The 24230-nt window shown below is 41.4% G+C and overlaps 1 long non-coding RNA gene across 1 annotated transcript; it reads right to left on the bottom strand.

Moving 5' to 3' along the window:
• Positions 1 to 1145: 1145 nt before the first annotated feature.
• On the bottom strand, positions 1146 to 23721 carry LOC123733373 (uncharacterized). Its single transcript, XR_006763747.1, has 4 exons — positions 21378 to 23721; positions 14919 to 15017; positions 1904 to 2020; positions 1146 to 1209 (listed from the first exon to the last, which is right to left on the bottom strand). It is a non-coding gene; the product is annotated as an uncharacterized lncRNA (long non-coding RNA).
• Between the last annotated feature and the right edge of the window lie 509 nt (positions 23722 to 24230).

Here is a 24230-nt window from a genome sequence, read left to right on the forward strand (position 1 = left end):
CTTAACTGACTGTATAAATGTGTAAATGTTTTCATAATGCATTACAGACTGGTGTGACTGATTATTATATTATTGGTATTATTGATGGTATTATTAATGTTGTCTCTCTCTGTCTCTCTCTGTCTCTGTCTCTCTCTCTAAATTAATCAACACAATACATCCCTGCTGCTACTTGATGAGGTCACTAGGTGTTGTGTTAAGGCTGCTACAATATCATTGAGTTACACAGCTACTTTAGCTGTACTTTAGCTACAGCTTTTAAATGTTATAAAACAGCATTCAACATGAGGCAGACAGATCTTACTTTTCTCCAGTGTCTCAGCAAGCTCCTTCTGGTTCATTTTCCTCAGGACGTGCAGTGTGATCTTCAGAGCCCCCTCTCTGGCACTGCTCTCCTGCTTCTCATCTTCAGCATCCACCACTTCCTTATCCAGCTTCTGACTCTCAAAGCCTTCTGGGAGTTCAGAACTAAGAATCCTCTTGAACATCTTCAGCTCGTTCTTCACAAATGTCATAATTTTCTCTTCAAGCAACTGAAATAAATAAAGTAAATAAGTTAAGCAAGAGAAGAAATGCTTTCTCATTAACACAATAATGAATGATTGACAGATCAACTTTACTTGAGGTAAACAAAAACAAATGTTCATAACAGGATCACATACACTGAATATAGAGTCCAGGTCTGTTTGATGACTCTGGGAAGACTGACCACTGAGAATCTCTGACTCTGATCTCTCCTGTTGGTTTCTGTGGACAAAACATGAGATTACATCTCCTCATCCAGGGAGTACACACACACACACACACACACACACACACACACACACACACACACACACACACACACACACACACACACACACACACACACACACACACACACACACACACACACACACACACACACACACACACACACACGTGGAGGGAATGTTGTGTTTGTTTAATATTGTTTTAGGACTATGAAAATGGACTAAAGGATTAGCCTATGGATTATGAAAACAACAAAAAGATATGTGAAAATGCCAGAGGAGAAATGACTAGAGACAGTGTTGTTTAACTCACTGACCATGACCCATGAGTTCTTCTTACCTTTGTTCAGTAGAAAAGTCTCCCTCTCTAAAGTGTATAGGATAGTCCATAGACTGGTCACTCTTCATGGACACACAGCTGGGTACAGGGGAGGCTGGTCTCTCCTGCTTGATTGGGCTTCAACACAACAGAGACAAACATTACATCTCTCATCTGCTCTGATCTCAGATGGGAAACATAAGAAGAGTTCCAAAACGCAACATATCACTTTACAGAAATGAGCTTTTATTGTTTAAAGAAATGATGTATTAATTATTACATCTCTCACAGACAAGGATTTGTTTAAAATCTATCACTTGATGGTTTCATTTCAGAGAGACAAAAAATCATGTTTTTTTTTGCAAAATGTTATATATCTCCCTCACTCTCAAATGTGACCGACCGGCTCAATTTGGTAATTAACTAAATAACTACATATATAGTGATTTTGGTTTATGTCAGTTTAATTGTTTGTTATGGTATAAGTTGTTATTTTATGATTGTAAGTGATAACATTTGGTTTCTGTGGACAAAACATGAGATTACAGTAAACACACACAAACACACAGACACACAGACACACACACACACACACACACACACACACACACACACACACACACACACACACACACACACACACACACACACACACACACACACACACACACACAGGGAATGTGGTGTTTGTTTAATATTGTTTTAGGACTATGAAAATGGACTAAAGGATTAGCCTATGGATTATGAAAACAACAAAAATAAATGTGAAAATGGGAGAGGAGAAATGACTAGAGACAGTGTTTTTAACTCACTGACAATGAGTTCTTCTTACCTTTGTTCAGTAGAAAAGTCTCCCTCTCTAAACATTATAGGTCGATACATAGACTTATCACTCTTCATGGACACACAGCTGGATACAGGGGAGGCTGGTCTCTCCTGCTTGATTGGTCTTCAACACAACAGAGACAAACATTACATTTCTCATCTACTCTGATCTCAGATGGGAAACATAAGAAGAGTTTCATTCCAAAACGTTATACATTACTTTTCAGAAATGTTGGTAAATGAGATTTTATTGTTTAAAGAAATTCTGAAAGATATTGGTGTGTTTTTCACTGTCTAATCATATCATGGGGTTGTTCAATGACATGTATTTGGTTAAAATCTATCACTAGATGTTTTTTTCTTCTAAATACTATATATCTCCCTCACTCTCAAATGTGACCGATTTACAATAGTACATCTATATCTTTTTTGGGGGGGGGGGGGGTTAGAAGGATTACTTTATCCTATCCTAGGTATTCCTTAAAGAGGTGGGGTTTCAGGTGTCTCCGGAAGGTGGTGATTGACTCCGCTGTCCTGGCGTCGTGAGGGAGCTTGTTCCACCATTGGGGTGCCAGAGCAGCGAACAGTTTTGACTGGGCTGAGCGGGAACTGTGCTTCCTCAGAGGTAGGGGGGCCAGCAGGCCAGAGGTGGATGAACGCAGTGCCCTTGTTTGGGTGTAGGGACTGATCAGAGCCTGAAGTAACGGAGAATGTAGACAGAAGGGCTAAAACGGACATGATTGATCTGAGGGGGAGATCTTTGATCCATTTAGAAAGGTTTTTTGCATCAAGTAAGATATTTTATATTATGTAAAGTAGGCTAGGTTATAATGTATAGTAGTGGGTTGTTAGTGATATGCACATCAAGGTCTATACCTCGCCTATAGCCTACATATCATAGATGACCAGCCTAAACCTGTTCAGGTCAGTTCACATAATGTTATAGGCCTACCAGTAGCAGGACAGAGCATCTACACTATATATACACAAGTATGTGGACACCCCTTCAAATTAGAAGATTCGGCTATTTCAGCCACACCCATTGCTGACAGGTGTATAAAATCGAGCAGACCGCCATGCAATCTCCATAGACAAACATTGGCAGTAGAATGACCCGTACTGAAGAGCTCAGTGACTTACAATGTGGCATCGTCATAGGATACCACCTTTCCAACAAGTCAGTTCGTCAAATTTCTGCCCTGATAGAACTGCCCCGGTCAACTGTAACTGCTGTTATTGTGAAGTGGAAACGTCTTGGAGCGACAACGGCTCAATAGTGAAGTGGTAGGCCACACAAGCTCACAGAACGGGCCGCCGAGTGCGGATAAATATGGTCTGTCCTCGGTTGCAACCCTCACTACCGAGTTCCAAACTGCAACGTCAGCAAATTAACTGTTAGTCGGAAGCTTCATGAAATTAGTTTCCATGGCCGAACAGCCGCACACAAGATCACCATATGCAATGCCAAGCATCAGCTTGAGTGGTGTAAAGCTCGCCACCATTGGACTCTGGAGAAGTGGAAACGTGTTCTTGGAGTTTTGAATCACGCTTCACCATCTGGCAGTCCGACAGACGAATCTCATTTTGGCGGATGCCAGCAAAACGCTTCCTGCCTGAATGCATTGTGCCAACTGTAAAGTTTGGTAGCGGAGGAAAAATGGTCTTGGGCAGTTTGTGGAAGGAAGGCCCTTTCCTGTTTCAGCATGACAAAGGTCAATACAGAAATGGCTTGTCAAGATCGGTGTGGAAGAACTTGACTGGCCTGCACAGAGCCCTGACCTCAACCCCATCGAACATCTTTGGGATTAATTGTAACGCTGACTGCGGGCCTGGCCTAATCACCCAACATCAGTGCCCGACCTCCCTAATGCTCTTGTGGCTGAATGGAAGCAAGTCCCTGCGGCAATGTTCCAACATCTAGTGGAAAGCCTTCCCAGAAGAGTGGAGGCCGTTATAGCAGCAAACTGGGGGACCAACTCCATATGAATGCATATGATTTTGGAATGAGATGTTTGACTAGCAGGTGTCCACATACTTTTGGTCATGTAGTGTATATAGCCTAATCTAAATCAAATCAAATCAAATGTTATTGGTCACAATGTCTGAGCGGCATAGACTTAGATACAGTAGAATAGTGTAGAATACAGTATATATATATATATATGAGATGAGTCATATATATAGACTAAGATACAGTAGAATAGTATAGAATACAGTATATACTTATGAGATGAGTAATACATAGACTAAGATACAGTAGAATAGTATAGAATACAGTATATACATATGAGATGAGTAATACATAGACTAAGATACAGTAGAATAGTATAGAATACAGTATATACATATGAGACGAGTAATACATAGACTAAGATACAGTAGTATAGAATACAGTATATACATATGAGATGAGTAATGCAATATATTTATAGCCGAGGCCAGATACTTTTCACAACATTTCCAACAGAGACCATCAGGTTGGTCGGCATGATTAGTGATCATACTGTACCTCAAACCTACTTTGACTGTTGAATGTCTGACGACGACCTAACTTTATAATAGTTTGTAGCCTACCTACCAGAATCTGCCCGTCTTTCTTTCAAATCAACACACGTATCTGTCTTCTAATGCAGTGGTGTAAAGTACTTCAGTAAAAATACTTTAAAGTACTACTTATGTAGTTTTTGGGGAATCTGTCCTTTACTTTACTATTTATATTTTTAACAACTTTTACTTTTACTTCAATACATTCATGAAGAAAATGATGTACTTTTTACTCCATACATTTTCTCTGACACCCAAAAGGACATTTTGAATGCTTAGCAGGACAGAAAATTGTTCAATTTGATCACTTATCAAGAGAACATCCCTGGTCATCCCTACTGCCTCTGATCTGGTGGACTCACTGATCTGGTGGACTCACTGTCAATCACCACCGCGTCCGTGTGTGGCAACCTCTTCAGTACCTGCAAACTGAGACGAGGATATCGGTCTGTGATATCGCAAAGTGATTCACCAGTGGGAGTCATCGGGTCAGTTGCTGGACTGACGCCATTAGTGTCATTGTAAGGGTTGACAGTCCCCCACAAAGCAGAAGGTGTATCATCGGAAGCAGAGTATACTCTGCGCATCAATGTTTTTCTTGCTGAGACGGCCGCAGTGCTTGTGGAAGTGTCCGAAGGGCAAGAGAAGTTCATCTCAACTACCGTATTGCACGACTGCAAGGAGGAGAGAAGTTGCTTATTCACAGAGACAGCTGGCTCGAAATCATGAAAAGAATGGTCAATCAGATTGGCTGATGGAATGTGTCGAGATATCGTAATATCTCCTTGGATCGGATTCTGCACCAAGAGGTTTCTAAACGTCTTTTTCCCAAGGGGTGCTTTCGACAGATACCCCTAGCGTTAGGGGAAGACAGTGTGGTCAGTGAAGGCACTGTGGCCTGTGACCATACCTGGTTGGTTTTCCAATCCATCAATGGGAGTAACCGATCCATCAAGTCTGCTCCAAGTAGCAGGGTTACAGTTTTGAGGCTGGTAACATACACAGGGTGAACAAGCGATACGTCCTTGAAGTGTAGTTTCAGCATGACTCTCAATGTGAGAGGCGAGGTAGTCTGAGTGACCCCTCGAAGTGTAGTGTCGCATCGTTCCACTTTTAACCAACATTTAGTAGGCTTCAAAGCCCTTTTGAGATCATCGAACAATGTTTGAGAGATGAGTGATATTGTCGCACCCGAATCAATTAGCGCATGACAAGTTAAGCAGTCCTCCAGGACTGTTTCCAGGTATGGCCGTTTAGATTCGTGGTTAGTGGACATATTCCCCACAAAGTGGAGTGGTCGTTCGCAACGACGTGATGTGCCATTTCTGTTCAAGGTGGAAGCAGATTGACTTTTCCGATTTTGATTGGACTTGGCTTTAACGAAGCATTTGACCTTTTTCTTCGCAACCTTTGTATCAGAGTCTATAGACAAAGCTTGTTTCTTGATCCAAAGGGCCCTGGATAGGGTCTTGAATGAGAGTGGGAGAAATTTGAACTTTAACGTCCTTGCTATGGGTGTTAATTCCTGCAGACCTGGTGTCCGGTAATTCCTCGTCTAGTCCTTGTGACTTATCTTTTACCCTTTTCTCAAATGTTTCTCGCTTTAGTTCTTCATGAAGTGGAACTTCTGGGGAACATTGGTCTACGTTTTGATCGTCCCTCAACCCTTTGTTACCCTTGTGCTCTGACACTTTGTGTGAGTTGGGTGCAGGAATGTAGCGAACAGGTCGATTGTAGTTGTTTTGAAGGCGACGTACTTTACAGTTATTTTGACCGCGGCGGTTATTGGAATCATGGTTTCGTGGTAGAAACTGTTGTTGTGCGTCATCTCTCGATGCTCCAATACCTGATAATGTACCCTCTAACTGGAGTGAGTGCTCCTGGTCAAACTTCAAAACCAAGTGGTCAGGGCTCTTAGCGTTGCGAGCTTGTGATGCCTCAAAAGCTGTGCTTGCAAGCTCTCTGAGTTGTAAGATAGGCAAGCCAACGTGGGCTGCAGGGCCCAAGTAGGTAATGAAGGTGGGATACATGTTCGACAAAGACATTTGTTTGAATGGTAACAGCTCTTCCATTCCTGTTTCCGTGAGTAGGCCAAAGTAAGCTGAACGAAGCCTATGATAGAAAGCTTGTGGGTGTTCGTTCCGAGCTTGTTTGACCGTGTTAGCCAGTGAGCTATCGCGTTTGCGAGTCGCAGAACCACTGAATTCTAATTTCAAAGCTGTGGCAAGTTTAGCGTAGTCATTTAGCACGTGTTGCTGTGGTAGACGAATGAACCTTGTCACGTGTCTATTCGACGTTCACTTCAACAGGTAAACCCTGTCAGAACCCGTAGCATTCGGGTAGCCACCCAACGCATCCTCTATGTCAGCTAGGAACGTCTCAGTATCGTTTGGCTGACCTGGAACGGGGTCAAAGGTGGGGAAATTCTTGACGAGTTTGTCAAGGTATTCCGCGCCAAGCTGGCGGAGAGGGTTGGCTTCATCCTGTGGAGAAATTGGGGCCGAAAGGCCAAGAGGAGAAGCCAAGCTTTGGCTTTGTTGGCCAAGAGGCTCCATATTACTCAGTGCCGAATGGCCAAGAGGAGAAGACTGAAGGACACATGATGGAGGCAATGTCTGAAACCTATCGTCATCACTCCTTTGAGTACCAGACTCCGGTTGCTTGGATGGATAGTCATGCTGTAAAACGTGACCATTCTGGACTTCCTCCAGATGGTACCTAAGGGTGGTATTCTGCTGCATGGCAGAGTCCACTTGAGTACTTAGAGTACTGATTTTGGACACGTGAGTGTCACCTCTGCTCTTTTCAGTCTCAAACTTATCTGTCATGGTTTGCAGATAGAGGTCTTGAGTACGGAGCGAGAGATTCAGTGATGAGATTTCCTCTGCTTGCTTAGAAATCAATATTTCCATCCTCATCACCTGAGTTCTCTCATCATTCATTTGGTCAGCGACTTCAATAAGTTCTGCTGATTTGTCATCCAACTTTGTCATTGTGTTCATTAACTGATCGTCTTTGGTCTGCAGAATTTGGAGTAGAACATTGTTACCTTGAGTAACGTTCAACAAAACTGCCTGCATGTTATCAAATTGTGCGCTCCTGTTTATAGATAACTCGACAGATTTATCTAGTTTGGAGTGGACTACATCGTATTTAGTTTTGGCTAAATCGAGTTGTTCCTGGAGACAACGATTTTGTTGAAGAGTTTGTGCTCGTTCATCGTCATAAGTATTTGCAATTACTTTTAATTGTTCAGATTTCAAACGCAGTTCCTCGACTAGCCGAATGTTTTCATTTCCTGCTTTTGTCAATAATTGCTCAGTTCTCTCCACCTGTGCCCTCATGTTAGCCATGTCTTGCACGTGCTTCAGCTGTTATTAATTAGCGGAGGAGTGGTTTACCACCTCCTTTGATAGCTAGCACATTATTTTGAGGAAAAATGTTCCTATTTTTTTTTCAATGTTTGGGCTTGGAATTCATTGGAAGCTGCAAAGACAAGTTTAATCTATTTATAGATGTTGACGAACCATCAGTACTGTACCAGTAATGTGGAAGTTGGACGTGAATGAATTTGCAAAAGCAAATTGAATTAATTAATCAATGCCAATGATTAATCCTACCTGGGTAGGCTATCTGGGTATTAAACTTGAATTAACCTGAGAGGTTGCTTCATCCAGGTTAATATGAGAAGTTTAAAAGTGTCTCATTTGATTGGAAGAACATTAAGGTATGTTCAACAATTTAACTTATTAAATTGAATGAGACGATAATCCATACAATCTCCATTGATTGGATTTCATAAGTGTAAACAGTAGATCAAATGTTGGGAACACTCCCCACTATGGTACACTTCTTCCTTGGGCCGAAGCCACATGGGATTCCCGCTGGGGCGGGACTTCTGTCAGTACTGGATTACTGAATGGGTTTTTACAAAAACCACATTTTACTGATTGATCCATTTTAATGATAAATCAAACCTGTATAAGCTATTTGGGATTTAAACTTTAATTAACCTGAGAGGTTAATGGTTAATGTGGTTAATGTGGAAAAAAGATTACAATGTCTCATTTAGAAAACTCATCAATTTGGATATTATTTAAAAGATCCACTTGAGAATGTAAATCTGGCAATTTCACTTATTAGTTCAACTGAATAAGACATCGATATCCGTCTAGATATCATGAGTAACGACTTGAGTGTCACCTGACTAATTCTTCTTGTATGCAACGTTGTAGGCAACATTATTGGCAAGGGACTTGATTCCTACTATGCCAATGTCACACTTGTCGTTAGGAAAGGAGGACCAAGGCGCAGCTGGTATGTGGATACTCATATTATTTAATGAAATATGCAAAGCATCCACAGGAAAACAAACAATCAACGATACTCACGACACGAACAGTGTGGCAGGCTAAACAAGCAGTGCTCACAAACAACTACCCACAACCCCAAAGAAAAACACACACTACTATATAGGACTCCCAATCAAAGGCAACTCAACACACCTGCCTTCAATTGGGAGTCCAATCACCAACACAACACTTAACACACACAAAAACCCTGCCACATCCTGACCAAAACTAACACAATTACGCCCTCTGCTGGTCAGGACGTGACAGTACCCCCCCCTCAAGGTCCAGACCCCGGAATGCACCTAAAAGAAAAAACAAACCCCCAAACAACAAAAAATATCCCCCTAAACAATAAGGGAGGGAAGGGAGGGTGGCTGCCGTCAACGACGGCACTGTGCTACACCCTCCCTCCCCAACCCACCTCTCCTAGAGGTGGCTCAGGTGCAGGACGTGGACCTCGCTCCACCTTCGGCGTCGCCCACTTCGGTGGCGCCGATAGCTGCGCCGGGCAGACGGGCCACTTGGGCTGACCCTGGCAGACGGACCACTCTGGCTGGGCCGGAGGACATGCGGGCCACTCGGGCTGGACCGGAGGACAGGCGGGCCACTCGGGCTGGGCCAGAGGACAGGCGGGCCACTCGGGCTGGGCCGGAGGACAGGCGGGCCACTCGGGCTGGGCCGGAGGACAGGCGGGCCACTCGGGCTGGGCCGGAGGACAGGCGGGCCACTCGGGCTGGGCCGGAGGACAGGCGGGCCACTCGGGCTGGGCAGGAGGACAGACGGGGCACCCTGGCAGACTCGGGCAGTCGGGCCACTCTGGCATCTCCGGGCAGACGGGCCACTCTGGCGGCTCCTGACTAGTGGGCGGCTCTTGCGACTCATGACTGGCGGGCGGCTCTGGCGACTCATGACTGGCGGGCGGCTCTGGCGACTCATGACTGGCGGGCGGCTCTGGCGACTCATGACTGGCGGGCGGCTCTGGCGACTCATGACTGGCGGGCGGCTCTGGCGACTCATGACTGGCGGGCGGCTCTGGCGACTCTTGACTGGCGGGCGGCTCTGGCGACTCTTGACTGGCGGGCAGCTCTGGCGACTCTTGACTGGCGGGCAGCTCTGGCGACTCTTGACTGGCGGGCAGCTCTGGCGACTCTTGACTGGCGGGCAGCTCTGGCGACTCTTGACTGGCGGGCAGCTCTGGTGACTCTTGACTGGCGGGCAGCTCTGGCGACTCTTGACTGGCGGGCGGCTCTGGCGACTCTTGACTGGCGGGCAGCTCTGGCGACTCTTGACTGGCGGGCAGCTCTGGCGACTCTTGACTGGCGAGGCTGGGCTGACACACTAGACGCCTGATGCGTGGGGCTGGTACTGGACGTGCCAGCCTGGAGACACTCACCTCAGGGCTAGTGCGGGGAGCTGGCCTGGGGCTCCATTCCTGCCCCGCAAAACTGCCCTTGTGCCCCCCCCAAAAAAATTATTGGGGCTGCCTCTCGAGTTTACTTAACTCTTCCATAGCCCTGGAAACGCTCATCCTTAACTCCGCCCACGTCCATCCATCCATGCTGTTCTCCTGTGGCTCCCTCCTCTTCCGCTTCTTGGTCCTTTTGTGGTGGGTAGTTCTGTCACAATTGTCGTTAGGAAAGGAGGACCAAGGCGCAGCGGGTATGTGGATACTCATATTATTTAACCTCTATGGGACCGGCGGGACGAATTCGTCCCACCTACGTAACATCCACTGCCAGCCTGTGGCGCGATTTTCAAAATCTTCAAAATCCTATTACTTCAATTTCTCAAACATATGACTATTTTACAGCCATTTAAAGATAAGACTCTCGTTAATCTAACCACACTGTCCGATTTCAAAAAGGCTTTACAACGAAAGCAAAACATTAGATTATGTCAGCAGAGTACCAAGCCAGAAATAATCAGACACCCATTTTTCAAGCCAGCATATAATGTCACCAAAACCCAGAAGACAGCTAAATGCAGCACTCACCTTTGATGATCTTCATCAGATGACAACCCTAGGACATTATGTTATACAATACATGCATGTTTTGTTCAATCAAGTTCATATTTATATCAAAAAACAGCTTTTTACATTAGCATGTGACGTTCAGAACTAGCATACCCCCGCAAACTTACGGGGAATTCGCTAACATTTTACTAAATTACTCACGATAAACGTTCACAAAAAGCATAACAATTATTTTAAGAATTATAGATACAGACCTCCTCTATGCACTCGATATGTCCGATTTTAAAATAGCTTTTTGGTGAAAGCACATTTTGCAATATTCTAAGTATATAGCCCAGGCATCACGGGCTCGCTATTTAGACACCCGGCAAGTTTAGCACTCACCATAATCATATTTACTATTATAAAAATGTCATTACCTTTTGTTGTCTTCGTCAGAATGCACACCCAGGACGTCTACTTCAATAACAAATGTTGGTTTGGTCCAAAATAATCCATCGTTATATCCGAATAGCGGCGTTTTGTTCGTATGCGTCCAGACACTATCCGAAATAGTAAAGAAGTGTCCGCGCTTGGCGCAATTCCTGACAATAAAATTCAAAGTATTCAATTGCCGTACGTCGAAGCATGTCAACCGCTGTTTAAAATCAATTTTTACGTCATTTTTCTCGTAGAAAAGCGATAAAATTCCGACAGGGAATCTCCTTTTCGGCAAACAGAGGAAAAAATCCCAAAGGTGGGGGCGGTCGGGGTCACGCGCATAAGCTAGTGTCTCTTGATGGGCCACTTGAGAAAGGCGATAATGTGTTTCAGCCTGGGGCTGGAATGACGACATTCTCTTTTTTCCCGGGCTATGAGAGCCTATGGACGACGTGGGAAGTGTCACGTTAGAGCAGAGATCCTTAGTAAATGATAGAGATGGCAAAGAAGTTCCAGAAATGGTCAGACAGGCCACTTCCTGTAAAGGAATCTCTCAGGTTTTGACCTGCCATTTGAGTTCTGTTATACTCACAGACACCATTCAAACAGTTTTAGAAAATTTAGGGTGTTTTCTATCCATATGTAATAAGTATATGCATATTCTAGTTACTGAGTAGGAGTGGTAACCAGATTAAATCGGGTATGTTTTTTATCCAGCCGTGTCAATGCTGCCCCCTAGCCCTAACAGGTTAATGAAATATGCAAAGCATCCATGGGAAAACAAACAATCAACGATACTCACGACACGAACAGTGTGGCAGGCTAAACAAGCAGTGCTCACAAACAACTACCCACAACCCCAAAGAAAAACACACACTACTATATAGGACTCCCAATCAAAGGCAACTCAACACACCTGCCTTCAATTGGGAGTCCAATCGCCAACACAACACTTAACACACACAAAAACCCTGCCACATCCTGACCAAAACTAACACAATTACGCCCTCTGCTGGTCAGGACGTGACAGCCAAAGCTATTTAGAGTTGGTAAACGGGTGTGAAGAGTGTGTTGATATAACGGTAATATTGTCAACATTCTGCTTGTAACAATGATCAGAATTGGTAAAGAAAATATGCATTCCATTATATTAGGAAATAATTAAGAGTAGGCAAAGTGGTCGTGTCATGTTAACCTGTTGGGTCTAGGGGGCAGCATTTGCACGTCTGGATAAAAAAAATGTACCCGATTTAATCTGGTTACTAATCCTACCCAGTAACTAGAATATGCATATACTTATTATATATGGATAGAAAACACTCTAAAGTTTCCAAAACTGTTTGAATGGTGTCTGTGAGTATAACAGAACTCATTTGGCAGGCAAAACCCTGAGACATTTTCTGACAGGAAGTGGATACCTGATGTGTTGTATTGACTTTAAACCTATCCCATTGAAAAACACAGGGGTTTAGGAATATTTTGGCACTTCCTATTGCTTCCACTAGATGTCACCAGCCTTTACAAAGTGTTTTGAGTCTTCTGGAGGGAGATCTGACCGAACAAGAGCCATGGAACGATGATGGCCCATTAGACACCTTGCCGCGAGTTCATGTTGGGTACCCTCGTTCCAATACGTTATAAAAGAGTATGCATTCGTCCACCTTGAATATTATTCATGTTCTGGTTAAAAAGGCCCTAATGATTTATGCTATACAACGTTTGACATGTTTGAACGAACGGAAATATATTTTTTCCCCTCGTTCATGACGAGAAGTCCGGCTGGCTTACATCATGTGCTAACGAGACGGAGATTTTTGGACATAAATGATGAGCTTTTTTGAACAAAACTACATTCGTTATGGACCTGTGATACCTGGAAGTGACATCTGATGAAGAGAATCAAAGGTAATGGATTATTTACATAGTATTTTCGATTTTAGATCTCCCCAACATGACGTCTAGTCTGTATCGCAACGCGTATTTTTCTGGGCGCAGTGCTCAGATTATTGCAAAGTGTGATTTCCCAGTAAGGTTATTTTTAAATCTGGCAAGTTGATTGAGTTCAAGAGATGTAAATCTATAATTCTTTAAATGACAATATAATATTTTACCAATGTTTTCTAATTTTAATTATTTAATTTGTGACGCTGACTTGACTGCCGGTTATTGGAGGGAAACGATTTCCTCAACATCAATGCCATAGTAAAACGCTGTTTTTGGATATAAATATGAACTTGATAGAACTAAAAATGCATGCATTGTCTAACATAATGTCCTAGGAGTGTCATCTGATGGAGATTGTAAAAGGTTAGTGCATCATTTTAGCTGGTTTTATGGTTTTGGTGACCCTGTCTTTGACTTGACAAAACATTACACACAACTCTTGTAAATGTACTGTCCTAACATACTCTAAATTTATGCTTTCGCCGTAAAACCTTTTTGAAATCGTAAAACGTGGTTAGATTAAGGAGATGTTTATCTTTCAAATGGTGTAACATAGTTGTATTTTTGAAAAATTTGAATTTTGACATTTATTTGGATTCAAATTTGCCGCTCTTGAAATGCACCTGCTGTTGATGGAGTGCACCACGGGTGGCACGCTAGCGTCCCACCTAGCCCCAAGAGGTTAAAATGCTATCAAATGTCTTACATTGCAACGAGTACAGTCAGGGTGCTGTGGAACCCCTGCAGTACCTCCACAGACCCCGGATTGAGAACCCCTGATTTAGCAGATGCTCTTATCCAGAGAGATTTACAGTAAGTTCATTCATCTTAAGATAGGTAGCTGAGACAACCACATATCACAGCCAAATATACAGGATACGAACATTCCATTCCAGCTAAACAATGGATATATAGCATTTTGCAATTAATTACAAAAAAAATGATACACATCTAAAATCTATTAATACAAAATCTGAGAACAGTAATATTGAAGGTACCCATGCTTTGGGACTGTTCGGGCGGCATTCAGTGGTCGGCGTCACCAGTCTTCTAGCCATCGTCGATCCACTTTTAATTTTCCATTTGTTTTGTCTTGTTTTCCTACACACCTGGTTCTCATTTCCATCATTAAGTGTTGTGTATTTAACCCTCTGTTCCCCCCATGTCTTTGTGTGGAATTGTTTGTTGTAAGTGCTTGTGCTCATGTTTACTGGTGCGTGTCGGGTATTGTACCCATGTTGGTTTTTTCTTTATGACGTTGGATTTGAAATTAAACTGCTCCGTCTATTACCTAGATCTGCTCTCCTGTGTCTGACTTCCCTGCCACCAGTTACGCACCCCTTACAAGATTGGTTAAAAATAATGTTTGATATTTCTATATAATCAAACCATAAATATTATAGACCTACATGCAACAGTATGTATTGTGCTTTTGGCAGTGATTTATGTCTAATAATTATGTATAACAAGCGATACCATGTATGTCTGCATAGCATTTGCTCTTCATTTCGTCAGATTAACTCATGCTTATTTCTGAAGAGAAACAGGATTGGACTTGGACCTGTGGCTGACAAAAACAGGCGGAATTGATCTGACCACTGGAGGGCTGCTGGGTTCACATCCTCAAAACAATCACCATTCGTTGATCAGTACCACGTTGTTAAAAAATAATCCTAAATTATTATAGATGCTCTTATCCAGAGATTTACAGTAACTGCATTCATCTTCAGATAGCTATTTATTTAGGAAATAAACGTAATAAATTATTCATAAAATTGTCATATTACCTCTTAGCTTTGGTGTCATGTCCCCCAGAGAGATGTATTTTAGAGGCAGGGCCCCCCTCATCTCTCTCCCCAGAGAGACTCATTTTAGAGCACTGACCCCTGTAAACAGAGATCCAGCATGTTGGTTGTGGTCAACACAGTGACAACTAAACAGAGATCCAGCATGTTGGTTGTGGTTAACACAGTGACAACTAAACAGAGATCCAGCATGTTGGTTGTGGTCAACACAGTGACAACTAAACAGAGATCCAGCATGTTGGTTGTGGTTAACACAGTGACAACTAAACAGAGATCCAGCATGTTGGTTGTGGTTAACACAGTAACAACTAAACAGAGATCCAGCATATTGGTTGTGGTCAACACAGTGACAACTAAACAGAGATCCAACATGTTGGTTGTGGTCAACACAGTGACAACTAAACAGAGATCCAGCATGTTGGTTGTGGTTAACACAGTGACAACTAAACAGAGATCCAGCATGTTGGTTGTGGTTAACACAGTGACAACTAAACAGAGATCCAGCATGTTGGTTGTGGTTAACACAATGACAACTAATTATTGTTCTCATTTATTCATTATCTCTTTGAGAAATAAAACATTTACTAACAGACATAGAAACAGTCAGGTGATTTAATGCATCACATGTTGTGACATTTGATCTCCATGGTAACTGTCAATAATAATAATTTGTCACTGTTTGTTAAGGTAGTTATAGACAGTACAGCAACACACGAACATGTCTCACAATTATTTGTATTCACTAACAGTAGGCTATTTATTGTCTTTCAATCTGTTATTTTCTCAATGTATCTGAGAATATAGACAGAAGGGCTAAAACGGACATGATTGATCTGAGGGGGAAATCTTTGTCCTACCAGTAGCAGGACAGAGAATGTACTGTATATAACCTACATATCATAGATGACCAGTCTAAACCTGTTCAGATCAACATAATGTTATAGTCCTACCAGTAGCAGGACAGAGAATGTACTGTATATAACCTACATATCATAGATGACCAGTCTAAACCTGTTCAGGTCAGTTCACATAATGTTATAGTCCTACCACTAGCAGGACAGAGAATGTACTGTATATAACCTACATATCATAAATGACCAGTCTAAACCTGTTCAGATCAACATAATGTTATAGTCCTACCACTAGCAGGACAGAGAATGTACTGTATATAACCTACATATCATAGATGACCAGTCTAAACCTGTTCAGGTCAGTTCACATAATGTTATAGTCCTACCAGTAGCAGGACAGAGAATGTACTGTATATAACCTACATATCATAGATGACCAGTCTAAACCTGTTCAGATCAACATAATGTTATAGTCCTACCACTAGCAGGACAGAGAATGTACTGTATATAACCTACATATCATAGATGACCAGTCTAAACCTGTTCAGGTCAGTTCACATAATGTTATAGTCCTACCACTAGCAGGACAGAGAATGTACTGTATATAACCTACATATCATAAATGACCAGTCTAAACCTGTTCAGATCAACATAATGTTATAGTCCTACCACTAGCAGGACAGAGAATGTACTGTATATAACCTACATACCATAGATGACCAGTCTAAACCTGTTTAGATCAACATAATGTTATAGTCCTACCACTAGCAGGACAGAGAATGTACTGTATATAACCTACATATCATAGATGACCAGTCTAAACCTGTTCAGATCAGTTCACATAACGTTATAGTGCTACCAGTAGCAGGACAGAGCATCTACACTATATATACAAAAGTATGTGGACAGACCTTCAAATTAGTGGATTCACCTGTTGCTGACAGGTGTATAAAATCAAGCAGACCGCCATGCAATCTCCATAGACAAACATTAGCAGTAGAATGACCCGTACTGAAGAGCTCAGTGACTTTCAACGTGGCACCATCATAGGATACCACCAGAGAGAGTTAGCTTTAGCAGTGCGGAGAGCCTCCGTGACACAGAGAAGAGCAGTCTCAGTTGAATGCCCAGTCTTGAAACCTGACTGATTAGGATCAAGAAGGTCATTCTGAGAGAGATAGCAGGAGAGCTGGCCAAGGACAGCACGTTCAAGAGTTTTGGAGAGAAAAGAAAGAAGGGATACTGGTCTGTAGTTGTTGACATCGGAGGGATCGAGTGTAGGTTTTTTCAGAAGGGGTGCAACTCTCGCTCTCTTGAAGACGGAAGGGACGTAGCCAGCGGTCAAGGATGAGTTGATGAGCGAGGTGAGGAAGGTATATACATATGAGATGAGTAATACATAGACTAAGATACAGTAGAATAGAATACAGTATATAGATATGAGATGAGTAATACATAGACAGATACAGTAGTATAGAATACAGTATATACATATGAGATGAGTAATACATAGACAGATACAGTAGAATAGAATACAGTATATACATATGAGATGAGTAATACATAGACTAAGATACAGTAGAATAGAATACAGAATATACATATGAGATGAGTAATACATAGACAGATACAGTAGAATAGTATAGAATACAGTATATACATATGAGATGAGTAATACATAGACAGATACAGTAGAATAGTATAGAATACAGTATATACATATGAGATGAGTAATACATAGACAGATACAGTAGAATAGGATAGAATACAGTATATACATATGAGATGAGTAATACATAGAGAGATACAGTAGAATAGGATAGAATACAGTATATACATATGAGATGAGTAATACATAGACTAAGATACAGTAGTATAGAATACAGTATATTTTCATATGAGATGAGTAATGCAATATATTTATAGCCGAGGCCAGATACTTTTCACAACATTTCCAACAGAGACCATCAGGTTGGTCGGCATGATTAGTGATCATACTGTAGCTCAAACCTACTGTGACTGTTGAATGTCTGACGACGACCTAACTTTATAATAGTTTGTAGCCTACCTACCAGAATCTGCCCGTCTTTCTTTCAAATCAACACACGTATCTGTCTTCTAATGCAGTGGTGTAAAGTACTTCAGTAAAAATACTTTAAAGTACTACTTATGTAGTTTTTGGGGAATCTGTCCTTTACTTTACTATTTATATTTTTAACAACTTTTACTTTTACTTCAATACATTCATGAAGAAAATGATGTACTTTTTACTCCATACATTTTCTCTGACACCCAAAAGGACATTTTGAATGCTTAGCAGGACAGAAAATTGTTCAATTTGATCACTTATCAAGAGAACATCCCTGGTCATCCCTACTGCCTCTGATCTGGTGGACTCACTGATCTGGTGGACTCACTGTCAATCACCACCGCGTCCGTGTGTGGCAACCTCTTCAGTACCTGCAAACTGAGACGAGGATATCGGTCTGTGATATCGCAAAGTGATTCACCAGTGGGAGTCATCGGGTCAGTTGCTGGACTGACGCCATTAGTGTCATTGTAAGGGTTGACAGTCCCCCACAAAGCAGAAGGTGTATCAACTTAACAACTTTTACCTTTACTTCACTACATTCATAAAGAAAATGAAATACTTTTTACTCCGTACATTTTCCCTGACACCCAAAAGTACTCGTCACATTTTGAATGCTTAGCAGGACAGAAAATTGTCCAATTTGCACACTTATCAAGAGAACATCCCTGGTCATCTCTACTTCCTCTGATCTGGAGGACTCACTAAACACAAATGCTTCATTTTTAAATGATGTCTGAGTGTTGGAGTGTGACCAAGGCTATCCGTAAATTAAAATAACAAGAAAATTGTGCCGTCTTGTTTGCTTAAAATAAGGAATTTTTAATTATTACTACTTTACTTTTACTTTTGATGCTTATTAAGTATATTTTAGCAATTACATTTACTTTTGATACTTAATTATATTTGAAACCAAATACTTTTAGACTTCTACTGAAGTAGTATTTTACTGGGTGACTTTCACTTTTAATTGAGTCATTTTCTATGAAGGTATCTTTACTTTTACTCCAGTATGAGAATTTAGTACTTTTTCCACCACTGTTGTAACGTTCTAGAGACATATGAGCCACAGTTTCAACAGACATTTTGTAACTGCGTGGGCTACAAAGTTACTTTCAGTTTCATATAAGGAAATAAAGTAACGGTCACTGGGGTGAATTTGTTTTGCATTGCCCGGCTCCCCGGGTGAGTAGAGTTTGCACATTTTAGACCATTCCATTGGTCCTTAAATAAAACTCCACTCACCTGTAGCACCGGGCCATGCAAAACAAACTTCCCACTGTCGCAGGGCACTGAGACGCAGAGTTCTAAACCCAGACACGTTTCTTTAAGACATCTCTCTTACGTTATTTTAGCTAAACATATAATTTACTCGAAACCAAGTTTAGTTGTGTTTTTTTTCTCTCCAAAATATGAGTTACTGTAGGACTTTAATAATTGTTAACAGGCCTACAAACCCAAAAGGTTTTAATTTGAGAATGTTAATTTGTATGTCTCAAATATTAAACTGTCTTAAAATATTTGATGATTAGTTGAATCCGGTGTGTACGTGCTGGTAAGAACAAAAGGATTGAGAAACCCTGAGATAAACATAAAACCATATAATGTAAAAGCTCCTCCACCATCTTTACCAGACGTTTTACTGATAACATGTAGACCTACTGATTAGTTTCCACTTTGAAAACTGCTGTCTGTCAGCAACTCAGCTCAAGTAGCAGTTCTACTAACTAGTAATATCTCATTCCAGATATTCATTCTCTTACTCTGTCCATTAGAATAAATTATTGTTCAAAGATAGTTTTTAGTTTAGTTTTTAGTTTTTAGTTCTCTCCATATAGTGTTTTCTGCTCTGTCGTCTCAAAATGGATCCTGTACAAAAAGAACAACTTTACTTTCTGTTTCAATCAGCCGTCTCCCCACCCTGATAATAAAGTGTTTTATTGGTATCTTCCACTAGAGGGCAGTAAACACCTGCTGTAACTAGACTTTATAACTATGTGTACGGTTTCATACAGGCAGTGTCCCAGAGTTGGAGTACTGATCTAGGATCAGGTCCCTCCTCTCCATGTAATCTGATTCATTATGATCTAGGATCAGGTCCCCCTCTCCATGTAATCTGATTCATTATGATCTAGGATCAGGTCCCCCTCTCCATGTAATCTGATTCATTATGATCTAGGATCAGGTCCCCCCTCTCCATCTAATCTGATTCATTATGATCTAGGATCAGGTCCCCCCCTCTCCATGTAATCTGATTCATTATGATCTAGGATCAGGTCCCCCTCTCCATGTAATCTGATTCATTATGATCTAGGACCAGGTCCCCCTCTCCATGTAATCTGATTCATTATGATCTAGGATCAGGTCCCCCTCTCCATGTAATCTGATTCATTATGATCTAGGATCAGGTCTCTCCTCTCCATGTAATCTGATTCATTATGATCTAGGATCAGGTCCCCCCTATCCATGTAATCTGATTCATTATGATCTAGGATCAGGTCCCCCTCTCCATGTAATCTGATTCATTATGATCTAGGATCAGGTCCCCCTCTCCATGTAATCTGATTCATTATGATCTAGGATCAGGTCCCCCCTCTCCATGTAATCGGATTCATTATGATTTAAAATCAGGTCCCCCCTCTCCATGTAATCTGATTCATTATGATCTAGGATCAGGTCCCCCCTCTCGATGAAATCTGAGTCATTATGATCTAGGATCAGGTCCCCCCCTCTCCATGTAATCTGATTCATTATGATCAAAAAGGCTAAACTGACCCTAGATCAGCTCTCCTAATCTTTATGAATACTGTCACAGGTGACTCCTCAAGATGAGGCTCATGATTTATAAGTTATATTCTTTAAGAATCAATTAGTATCTTTATATAACAACAGTAACCAGAGGAGACTTCAGGGATCTCTTCGTCACACCTTTATATAACAACAGTAACCAGAGAGTGGCGCTAACAGTCAGTTGCATGCTGCAGCAGTAAATCATGACATTGTACCGAATCTTGCTTCAGTTTTTATTATAGTCCTTCTTCAAGACATCTCTTTTACATTATTTTAGCTAAATGTAGAATTTACTCAACCAGGTTTAGTTGTGTGTTTTTCCCTCCTTACTCTAGGACTATAATAATTGTTAACAGGCCTACAAACCCAAAATGTTTTAATTTGAGAATGTTCATTTGTATGCCTCAAATATTAAACTGTCTTAAAATATTTAATGATTAGTTGAATCAGGTGTGTAAGTGCTGGTAAGAACAAAAGGATTGAGAAACCCTGAGATAAACATAAAACCATATAATGTAAAAGCTCCTCCACCATCTTTACCAGACGTTTTACTGATAACATGTAGACCTACTGATTAGTTTCCACTTTGAAAACTGCTGTCTGTCAGCAACTCAGCTCAAGTAGCAGTTCTACTAACTAGTAATATCTCATTCCAGGTACTCATTCTCTTACTCTGTCCATTAGAATAAATTATTGTTCAAAGATACTTACTTTATTTTTCAATAATCTCCATATAGTGTTTTCTGCTCTGTCGTCTCAAAATGGATCCTGAACAAAAGAACAACTTTACTTTCTGTTTCAGCTCAGCCGCCTCCCGAGTGGTGCAGAGTCCCGCCTCTTGCGTCACTGCAGTACCTGGTTAGAGTCCAGGCTGCATGACTGGGAGTTCCATAGGGCGGCGCACAATTGGCACAGCGTCGTCAAGGTTTGGCCGGGGTAGGCCGTCATTGTTAATAAGAATTTGTTCTGACTTACCTAGTTAAATAAAAGTGAAATAAAAATAAAATATCTTCCACTAGATGGCAGTAAACACCTGCTGTAACCTGACTTTACAGGAGTATCAATATGATATAAACAGCTAAACTGATCTGAGATCAGCTCTCTTATGAAGACTGTCACAGGTTTACAGCAGTATCAATATGATATAATAAGCTAAACTGATCCGAGATCAGCTCTCCTATGAAGACTGTCACAGGTTTACAGCAGTATCAATATGATATAATAAGCTAAACTGATCCGAGATCAGCTCTCCTATGAATACTGTCACAGGTTTACAGCAGCTGACAGTTGCTACTTCATCGCTACTAACTCAAACTACCTTGGTTTAAATAAAGACAATATATGTAAAGATTAAAAGGTATATAACTTATCAATCATGAGCCTCATCTTGAGGAGTATGTGATTGGATGTTATAGACCCCCATCTGAACAGTTTATTTTCCCATAGAGACTAAAGGACTATGCTGTGGCCCTCACCATCTGGCCCATAGAGACTGAATGACTATGCACTCTACGCTGCACACCGCATCAACGGGGATGTGGTGGAGGGTAAACCCACGTAAACGCACTTACGCACCTTTTATTTGTAAAATAGCGTTTCCTCAACACTGTATTTTGTTAATTATCATTTACCACTTATTATGCGTTTCCAGCGTTAAGTCTAAATTCTATCGCGGAAACCGGGCCCAGGTTGGTCAGCATGATAAAGAATCATATCTCAAGCCTACTCTGTCTATTGAATGTCTGACTACGACCTAACTTTATAATAGTTATATGTAGCCAAGACTTACCAGAGTCTGTCCGTCTGTCCTTCAAATCAACACATTTATCCTGCTTCTAATGTTGCAGAGAAATGTGCGCTACAGTTTCTACAGTCAGTTTGTAACGGCGTAGACTACACCCTTACTTTCACTTTATATAACAATATTAACCAGAGGGTGGCGCTAACAGTCAGTTGCATGTGACATCAGTAACTCGTGACATTGTACCGAATCTTGCTTACATTTTTTTTTATAGTCCTTCTTTGAGACATCTCTCTTACATTATTTAAGCTAAACTTATCATTTACTCGAAACCAGGTTTAGTTGTGTGTTTTTTTAATCTCCAACATATGAGTTACTGTAGGACTATAATAATTGTTAACAGACCTACCAAACCCAAAAGGTTTTCATTTGAGAATGTTAATTTGTATGCCTCAAATATTAAACTGTCTTAAAATATTTGATGACTAGTTGAATCAGGTGTGTAAGTGCTGGATAATAACTAAAGGATTGAGAAACCCTGAGATAAACATTAAACCATATAATGTAAAAGCTCCTCCACCATCTTTACCAGACGTTTTACTGATAACATGTAGACCTACTGATTAGTTTCCACTTTGAAAACTGCTGTCTGTCAGCAACTCCGCTCAAGTAGCAGTTCTAACTAGTAATATCTCATTCCAGGTATTCATTCTCTTACTCTGTCCTTTAGAATAAATTAATGTTCAGAAATACTTACTTCATTTTTCAATAGTCTCCATATAGTGTTTTCTGCTCTGTCGTCTCAAAATGGATCCTGTACAAAAGAACAACTTTACTTTCTGTTTCAGCTCAGCCGCCTCCCGAGTGGTGCAGAGTCCCGCCTCTTGCGTCACTGCAGTACCTGGTTAGAGTCCAGGCTGCATGACTGGGAGTCCCATAGGGCGGCGCACAATTGGCACAGCGTCGTCAAGGTTTGGCCGGGGTAGGCCGTCATTGTTAATAAGAATTTGTTCTGACTTACCTAGTTAAATAAAAGTGAAATAAAAATAAAATATCTTCCACTAGATGGCAGTAAACACCTGCTGTAACCTGACTTTACAGGAGTATCAATATGATATAAACAGCTAAACTGATCTGAGATCAGCTCTCCTATGAAGACTGTCACAGGTTTACAGCAGTATCAATATGATATAATAAGCTAAACTGATCCGAGATCAGCTCTCCTATGAAGACTGTCACAGGTTTACAGCAGTATCAATATGATATAATAAGCTAAACTGATCTGAGATCAGCTCTCCTATGAAGACTGTCAGATGGTTAACAGCAGTATCAATATGATATAAACAGCTAAACTGATACGAGATCAACTCTCTTATGAAGACTGTCACAGGTTTACAGCAGCTGACAGTTGCTACTTCATCGCTACTAACTCAAACTACCTTGGTTTAAATAAAGACAATATATGTAAAGATTAAAAGGTATATAACTTATAAATCATGAGCCTCATCTTGAGGAGTATGTGATTGGATGTTATAGACCCCCATCTGAACAGTTTCTTTTCCCATGCTGTGGCCCTCACCTCGCTCATCAACGCATCCTTGACCGCTGGCTACGTCCCTTCCGTCTTCAAGAGAGCGAGAGTTGCACCCCTTCTGAAAAAACCTACACTCGACCCCTCCGATGTCAACAACTACAGGCCAGTATCCCTTCTTTCCTTTCTCTCCAAAACTCTTGAACGCGCCGTGCTTGGCCAGCTCTCTTGCTATCTCTCTCAGAATGACCTTCTTGATCCTAATCAGTCAGGTTTCAAGACTGGGCATTCA

This window comes from Salmo salar, unplaced genomic scaffold (genome assembly GCF_905237065.1).
Source record: "Salmo salar unplaced genomic scaffold, Ssal_v3.1, whole genome shotgun sequence".
Taxonomy (NCBI): domain Eukaryota; kingdom Metazoa; phylum Chordata; class Actinopteri; order Salmoniformes; family Salmonidae; genus Salmo; species Salmo salar.